Below are 9,707 nucleotides of genomic sequence, written 5' to 3'. Positions count from 1 at the left end.
GGAAGGCTGTGGCAGTCCATGAAGGAGAAAGGTGTGGACACAGGGATAGTTGATTTTTTGGTGGATATGCACAGTAATACCAGTGCTAACATTAGGTATTCTGCAAATGGGGATACCACTGGCAACTTTGACATTAAGAAGGGAGTGCGTCAGGGTTGCATTCTTGCCCCATTCCTTTTTAACTTTTATATTAATGAGTTAGATGCTGTTTTACAGAAGGTACAGGCAGACTGCCCTAGAGTTGGCAGGTGGGGTATTCCAGTTCTTTTATACGCAGATGATGGGGTTTTAATTTCTAGAACGGAGAAGGGACTCCAGGCGCTTTTAAATGCTTTTAACATCTTTATGACTGACAGAAACCTACTGGTCAACAACTCTAAATCATACATTATGCATGTTGGCCGTCAACCTAAAAAGAATTTCGTTTTTAAACTGGATGATGTTCCAAACCCCGTCACCAAAACATTCTCATATCTTGATGTCTTATTTGATACCAAGCTTAGCTGGGGCCCTCATCTGGCTAAAAAGAAAGGGGAATTGACGAGGGTTAATGCCTCTATTTTTAACTTTGCAACCAAATTGGGGAAGAAGCCAATTAACGCAATGATTAAACTCTATAATGCTAAATCAGTTGCAACAGCTGCATATGGCAGCAAACTATGGGGTTACGTAACTGGAGAATAGTTACAGGTTGTTGAAAACAATTTCCTAAAACGTCTTCTCTGTGTCCCCACCAGCACACCCAACCTGTCAGTACACGAAGAACTGGGGACACAGTATCTATGTGATATCTTTGCTCTAAGGCCTCTGACTTGCTGGGTAAAACTGTGGATAAACCAGGATATACCTCTTACCCATTTGATTGTAAGAGACCTTGGGCCCGATGTAGGTAAATCTACATTTACCACTTCATAAATACCGAATCATACCGAATCGGTATTTATGAAGTGGTAAATTAGAGGGGGGGGGAGATGTAGGTATTTCAGATTCGGTAAATACCGAATCTGTAAGATTCGGTATTTACCGATTCTGTAAATACCGATTCGGTATCCCCCATTGCTTCCTATGGGCCTTGAAGCCCATAGGAATCAATGGGCATTACCGAATCGGTAATTAGCGATTCGGTAATTACCGATTTGTGCAAGGGTGCAGGGGGTGTCACTTTGACACCCTCCAGAACCCCAAAAAAAGCATGTGAGCCATGTGGCACACAGACATGCCATAAGGGCATGTCTGTCTGTCACATGGCATAGGTGTGCATGCACCATGTGCATGCACACCTGGATTCGGTATTTTAACACCCAATTGGATTGGGTGTTAAAATACCGAATCTGAAGGGCCTGTGGGACTGAAAGTAGTCCCACCTACATCCCAAATTTAAAAAATCGGTAAAATTACAGATTCGGTATTTTTGCGATTCGGTAATTTTACCGAATCGGTAAAATACCGAATCGGACAAAAAAAGGTCCCCTACATCTCAGTAGGCCAAATCCCGGTCGGAAACGGCCGAAATCGGCCGTTTCCGACCGGTATTTGGTACCTACATCGGGCCCCTTGTGTCTCAGGATAATTCCATGTGCATCCCCTGGTTAAAATACCTGAAAACTGGCTTTTCCAGGCTGGGCCGTTTGAACTTGTTTGAAAACCCAAGCGGGATTGTAAAGGGGGATGTAGCTGCACTCAAACACGCTTTTTACAAGGATAGGCTGGCCCAAAGAGAAAGTGAGGAGCTCATGAAACCAAGTATCAGGAAATATGTTATGCTAAAAACCTGTGACAGTATGTAGCCATATTTAATGGGTACTTTTACTTTTCACGAAAAATTCTTGTTGTCTAGGTTCAGATTCAATATTTTCCATCATCTTTTAATCAGACCAAAGTCAGATATTTTTAATAAGGTTGCAGCTCCCTGTGGCTGCGACGGGAAGTCTCCACAGGATATGCTGCATTTTATGTTTTTATGTAGGTTTTATGAATATCCTCGCAGACGTTATCTTGTTGCCCTCCTAAGAAAACTTAATTTTAACCAAATCAGACCAGCATTTATATATTTACAGCTTTTGTACAGTGACAGTGTTCTCCAGGTAATAGAATTCTTAAAACTAACCGTTAAACTGAGAAACTGCTTAGACAAGTGATACTGTATTTCCCAATGACCGTCCAGCCTACCTATTGAAAGACATTTTTCTGCGGTATCATACCGGGCACCATTTGCACTTTACTATTTATCCGGTTTACTTAACTGGCATTGGGACGCGTGTAATATGACTTTCCTATGTGACTATGAATTATTGTAATACTATGAGTAATGTTTTTAATTTTATTGTATATATGTGTACTTTTATGGTGTGAAATATGACCGAAATAAAGTCTCTATTGAATTGAATTGAATACAGGAGAACTCTCTGCCATGTTATCTGACACGTTCTCAATAAAGACTGTTGCTGGTTGGCCTCTCTGCTGTCTGTGTGTCCTACCCACAGATGTTGGTGTGTCCCTGCTTTAGGATTGTCCCTCATCACCATCCACAAAGCCTGGTAGTGGTGCAACTGTTGCTCTCCTAGCAGTTGGAGTGATGGGCATAGGAGTTGATAATGTACTGTCCTCCATTTCCACATGTGTGTCAGTAGCTTCTTCAGCCTTGATTGCTTTTGACACGTACTGCGTGTGATCTGTGGAAATGCATGCATATAGTTACTGGAAATAAATAGTTCATGTCTGTTCACTACATTGTTGTAACTGAGCATAATGTGATTGTGACATTATTGTGATGTACAGGTAGGTATGTGTGGTGTAGTCATCAGCACACAGTACAGCATGTGACTTTGGTGTACTACATCTCCCATGATGCATTGGCAAGGTAGGGCAAGCATCTCAATGGAGTTATGTATGCTGTGATGTTTTACCCTGGTTGGTGTCTGCAGGAAAGGAGGTGTCAATGTCTGACACTCCCACCACACTTTCTGGTTCCAGAGTCCACTCAATCAGTGTCTCCATGGGAGTGGGAGGGGAGTTTTTTGAGGGTCCACCACCTGTGCGACGACCCTCAGCCATCCTGCTGGCCACCTTTTCCTTTGTTTAAGATCTCAGGCCATTCCAGCATTTTCGTATCTCTGGAATGGTTCTCTGTGTGACCCCTAGGGAGTACACCTTCTCCAAGATGCTGTTACATATCTTGTTTTTTTTGTCTCCCTTAAACAGTGAAAGAGGCCTTCCCAAGTAGCTGGTCCACATGTGCCACATATTCTTGTGCCAGGAGCTCCAGCTTCTTTTCAGAAAACATCCTCTTCCTGCTCCCAGAATCCTTGGCCCCATTTTACTTGGCCATGGTGCAGTTCAGTCACAGGTATTCCCTTGCCAGTGGTGATACAGGTGCATTCCTCCCTTCCAGCACCTTCCTTGGCTTCTGGGTCGTGGCCACACCCTGAATGTCTTACCTTCCTGGACCGAAATCTTCATTCTGCATCCAGAATGTAACTTTTGATCATTTGTAATTTCCTATTAGGAAATCGCAATTTTGTGATTTCCAAAATTGGGATTTCCAAATTGCTATTGTGAATATATAGGAATTGCTATTAGTGGAATCAGCTGTTACATACATCTAGTTTTGCAATTCCTAATAGCGATTTCTATGGATTCGCTATTTGGAAATCACAAATCCTAACTTTTGTACATATGGCCCATAGTGAGGCACTACGGATCAAGTAAATGCACCTTTTACATACAGGATCGTATGTGGCAATTAAACTGCTTTTGATAAATGCTTCTAACTAAACCTTTATTGCTAAACATGAAGACTTGCCTATCTCTGTGCTGAGTCGACCCTCAATAAAATCTGGGGCATGTGCAACGACAGATACTGTAAAACCAGGGCATCTGGCCAGCCTAATTCTGAAAATTATATTCTTGGTTTAGGTCAACTGAACTCATTGCCTAACATCTGGGATCACATAACCGGGAAGTTTGAAGGGAATTGAATGTCCCCTTTAACTTGCATTTGCATGGAGGATTTTTTTTTAACCTAAAAGGAATTTTTTCAGCTTAATAATTAGGGAGAAGGGAGCAAAGAGGTACAGTTACTCCATTCCGACCTAAACAGAAAAGGCAAGTATGTATGATGTTGCTCCTGGAAGCAAGGTTATAAGTAAGGAATTAGTAAAGGCTTGCCCTTGTGACCTGGAGACGTATTGTAGCCCCATTTTCATTAGCATGTTTCTCTTTTCTGTTTATTGCAACCACATCATAAGGCCAGCCATGAACTCTTTAAATTCCAAACACTAGCAGTGCAACCAACCACAATGACACACCATTCTTGACATTCATCTAGACGCAAGAACATTTTTGCCCCACCTCAATATATCCATAAGAGTATAAGCGATTCTACTCAAAACATAAATATATGAAGTAGATGAAAGCAGCATACAGGGTTTTACAAAACGGAAATAAAATAATCAACCACAGAACAATAGTAATAGTAACACAAAACAGAAAAACATCTCAAATTCAGAAACGCAATCCAAGGTATACTCATTAATAGGATCCAGTAATTTTCTTGACAATGCACTAGAAAGTGGCCCACAAGCCAGTGGCTGACATTAATTCGATGGTTGATTCTTGATTTTGTGGCCGAATTTTCCTTTTACCAAACATTGATGCCTATGGCAATGTCTTCCACAGGTCTGAAAACATCTGCCTCATTCGAGGAATCATGCCAAACTTGTCCTTAAGTCCCATGAACTCCCTGTCCCTCTTACGCATAAGAGGTTTTAACTCCCTTAAACAGGCACTGGCACGCATCTGATAATAGTACATATTTATTACCTCCTCGTCCTGTCTTCCCGTCCCATTCCTTACAAGTGAGCAGCTAGTATGCTCTACAGAAACCTACCACCTGCTGAGCTTTTCGCACCTCCCCCAATATGGCGTCACCCCCAGGTGACCATAAAGGGGGAAGTGCATTACCACAACATACTGAGAATACCAAAGAAAACCCAGAACAAAAACTGACAATCACCCAAAGAAACCCAAGACAGGGAGGGAGGGAAGGGGTCAGGAATGGGATGGGAAGACCAGGACTAGGAGTAATGAATATTACCGGTGAGTAACCGAGCATTACCACCCCCCCAGTCCTTTAATGATGATATATAAAAGACTGTCCCATCTGAAACTCTCCGTAGGTCTTGCGTTAGCAGTGACCTTTTGCTTTTAATAGCATTATAAATATAATATACTTATTTATCAGGGCTTTCAGCCAGTTTCTTCATCCTTTGGTTTGTGAATCTGTCACTCAATATTATTCTGTGAATCTGTAACCAGGGCCGGACTGGGAACAGAATCCGGCCCTGGCACACTGTCAGCCAGCCCCCCCTGGGGTGAAGGGGAGTGCAGCAAAGCAGTGTGTGAGGGCCGGATTCGGCCGATTTTGTTACTGGGGGCCAATATTGCCGACCCCCGGTAACAAAAAAACGGCCCCCCAGGGGTCCAAAATCGGCCCCCACCCTAGCGGCCCACCGGGGAAACGCCCGGTGCCCGCCATGGCCAGTCCGGCCCTGTCTGTAACTCACAATTTTGTTCCTCCCAGCATGGTGCACAGGGTCCTACTTCAGCTATTGGCATACCTCACTGTGAGTGGCAGCATTCTTCTCATGAACAATGTAAATTTGCTCACAAAAAGTAGCCCCCTTGTACAGGTTTACAAAAACAGTTCACAAACATTGGGAATGCCAAAAGTTGGCACCCACGCCAGTCACTATTGGCTTTGCCAACACTCGTTTTTCGTGTCACAATCGATGGTGGACCTGCCAGGTGTTGGATGTTAGCATTATGCTGATTAAGGTTTTTTGTTTCTACAGGTTTAGTCCTGGACATTGGCAAAATGTCTAATTATCCCTTCTGCATTGTGGGAGCTGTGGCACTAGGCAGCGCCTGAGCTGATCTGCCCTCACCTAGCACACCACTGTCCCTGGTAGGGGTTTCACTGTGCAGGCGCATGAACTCTGTGCTGTGCCTCAACCCCATCACCCCCTTCCTCAGGTTTATATTACGGAGTGGGGAGATGGTGGCCTGCTCACATGGTTAGGAGAAGTTTCACTTACAAGAACTGGATGATACGATCACAAACTAATAATGCACAGCATTGTGAATCAAAATTCGCAAAAGACGCCCTAAACATGCCTCTTCAAAATTGCAATTCAGAATGCATTTCTAAACTCATTTTTTATTAATTTGGTAACCAATAACCTATTAATGAATGGCAAAATGGGTTTAGTGCATTTGTAAAAGCCATTTGGGGATCAAACCCTTGTGATTTATCGAACCACAGGATTTGCAACTGCTAAATGACTTTGTGCATCTGACCCTTGATCCCCCTTAGAATGGCAGAACCACAGAAGCTGGTGGTTTGTGTAGGGATTTTCAGAACTGCTCCAGAGACTTTAAAAGTGAATTCTAGCCTTAGCAGCTTGAAGGTGTGCATCACTTTCATCACAATAGATGAAGTACCCAAACATACTGTGGGCAAGAGGGTGGAGGTTGCCATTAAAATATCTTCCTCCATCCTTGCTCTCAGAAGCTTATGGTGCCTACATGACCCAATCATTGCTGAAGTACTTTCATTTCTTGCTCCTCACTATGGATGATGACAAAGGCTGTGGCCCACCTCTTGAAAAGATGGAAAAGTAAATACACATGGCATCTAGTGTGGTTTCAGAGAGGCTCAGAGTCAGTGGCACAGGTGGCAGGGTCAGCTGTGCTGTGCAGGCACCACTACTGGATGCATTCATGGAGGGGAGCTGCTGCACAAAATGCACCCAGGTCCACAATGCCTGTTTTTCAAACGAGCATTTCTCCAGCGGGGTGGAGCCAATAGAGGACAGTTTTTAAGGCAGATGCAGCTTTCTTCTCCAGGTAATTACAGCTGGAATGGATGTGGGCAGTGAGGGAAGGAGAGATGAGGAAGGGAGCACGGTGGGTTTGTATATTTTTGCCAGGACTGATTTTGGATCCCAGTACGGACCTGAAACCACCTTTGTTGAAAGTGCTTATTCAGGGTCAAAAGCTCTGTGAAAAGAAGCTGGCGGAACTAGTTAAATAGTCTCCTGAAGATGCAACATTGGTGAAGCCCTTTAGAGAACGCACTCCAGCATCCCAGAGGTCGACTCCCAAGGAAGTTCTACAAACACCTCATTCCTCGCATCCCTTAAACATCCAGTTTGGCATCAAGGGGTGGGCCAAGGTTCATATCATCTACAGAGGTCGTTGCTCCTTTCCTCAAAGACGCCTTCTGTATTTGTATCCTGAGGCAGCTGCTCTGGAAAAAGCTGCTGAAGTTCCTATCAACTGTGGGTCATCTGTTGGCCTTCTCCCGTGTTTGGAAGGCTTCTGTTTGTGATGCCTGGGTTTTGGCAGTCGTTTGAAGCAGTTACACTTTGCATTTCTCCTTCTTTAATCAACGGAGAGCTGTGAAAATTACGCAGTGACCTGTCCAGCTCCTCCAAAAGCATTCGCTCCAACAATCTTGCTTCTGCAGCTTCTTGGCCTCCCAAGAACCATGGTACTATGCGAAGTCTTGCGGTTTCATTGGCTCAGAAGACGACACTGTATAAAGCCTGCAGGTGTGGGCTGGGAATGTCTCTCACCTGGGTCTGTTTCCTCTTGCGCTCCTGGGGTTTTGGCTGCCACTCATCTCTTCAACTTCAAAATGGCAATCCCCTGACTGAGGGTGCGTAACTGACTTTTATGGCGACTCTGCAGCTAGTTCACTGTAGGATTTCATTCTCTTTTCTTTCATTCGTGGCTGTTCCTCCATTGGTTTCTCCCTGACTTTCCTAATGGTGTTTAATGTAATTTCCATTACTTGTTCTTTTACTATTTAAAGGCCTCAGTCTGGTTAAAGTGTGCATTGCAACAAAGCTATTTTTCTTTACTTGTTTCCTCGCTCACTGTACTTCCAGATCCTGACCCTTTGCTCTTGGAACTTTTTCACCTCGATTTCTGGCTCCTAATTTTCTCCAACCCTATGAAGCTTTTATCATCAAGGAGGTTTTTTCCTCCTGAGAAGGTGGCATCTTCTCAAGGGATGATGCTTATTAAATATTACAGTGCGTGCAGACATTTTGGCTTCTGGAAACAGCCATCTTACCTTAGGCAGTGGAAGACCCAAATCTGGAATGCAATTAAGTTTCATGCTGCGGGCCATTGGGCAGCTCCCGGCATCCTCCTTCACATCACCGGGGGCCGCAATTCAGCCGATAGCACCTTACAGCCCCACTTGGGCACGCCGTGGTCTCCAGCGGCAGCCAGCTATTATTATTAGAGCCTCACAGGTACGTCCCGCAATGCTTTATATACATACCATGGCAGACCGGTGTTCTGCCTGTAATGCCAAAGGTCTGTCTCTGTTCCAGTTCTGGACTGCTACCTCATGTATTACCAATAAAGAAAAACTTGTAGTTCTCAGCTTAGGTCTATGGAATACATTTAATAACATACTGATAGCCATTTTTCTTGCATAGGGGCCATCTTTCTGCTTGTCTTCCTCCCATGATTCCACAGTCTTTCTCCCAGAAGGCTTTGGGAAGGGTTTTGTTGCACCATTCCAATATGGCGTCCTTTCCTATCTATTTTCACCACTATTTCTCTATCCAAGATGGTGACTGCTTACTGCCTGTTTTGTCACTTCCTGTCTATGGCTATATAAGTAACCCTGGGCGAAGCACTACGCTATGCTTGCGGAGTTTGCGAAGTTTGCGCAACTTCGCACTACGCGAGCTGCACGTAGCACAGTGCGAACACGCATAGTGCAGCGCTCATTTTTTGCTTGTTCGCGGTTCTGAACGTCATGTTTGCGACCGCGAGCAAGCAAAATGACATCCCGGCGAGATTCTCAACGCGGGGAGGTAAGATTTCTCATAGTGAGTGGTTGCGCATGCTCGCGACCGCTCTCAATGAGAAACTACCAGTTTGCGTTGAGAAAGCTGCCGCTCGAGTAATAATCTACCCGAGCAGCAGAAAACTACAGCTCGCACTGTGCAAGATGCCGTTTTCAATGATTGCACAGTGCCGGATGCTTGTCCGCATTGTGCAATCATTGAAAACGCATCTTGCACAGTGCGAACATGCTACTACGCAGCTCGCTTAGTGCTACGTGAAGTTCGTGTAGTGCGAAGTGCACTTCGCGTAGCTTTGCGTAGTGCTACTTCGCGAACTACGCCCACCCCTATGTAGGCGCGGGCGGAGTGTGCAGAGATTTGCCTACTCCGCGTTCCGTGGAGAACGCAGAGTAGACAAATCGCCACAGCGGAGCTGAGTTGGCCAGACCCCGCCTCCACCCCCCCCTATTAGCAATTAATTAGACATTAATTAAAACTAAAACAAAACAAGCATTTGCAATGCAATAGGTCTCGCATTAGGAAAGTTTGAGCTATTGGTCTTGTAAATGAATTTTTTTTTATTTATGTGTTGGTTTTGAAAATAACTAAATTAATAGCTTTGTCATTAACAATGCCAATAGTTATAACTTTCGCAAATGTGACACCTATAACCTGGGGTTCCGCTGTGTGATGCTGTGGTGGTGCTGAGTGGTGCTGTGGTGGTGCTGAGTGGTGCTGTGGGGGTGCTGAGTGATGCTGTGGTGGTGCTGAGTGGTGCTGAGTGGTCCTGCTGAGTGGTGCTGTGGTGGTGCTCAGTGGTGCTGTGGTGGTGCTGAG

Source organism: Lissotriton vulgaris, chromosome 1_1, assembly GCF_964263255.1.
Source record: "Lissotriton vulgaris chromosome 1_1, aLisVul1.2, whole genome shotgun sequence".
NCBI lineage: Eukaryota > Metazoa > Chordata > Amphibia > Caudata > Salamandridae > Lissotriton > Lissotriton vulgaris.
Note: the sequence above shows the minus strand (reverse complement) of the source record.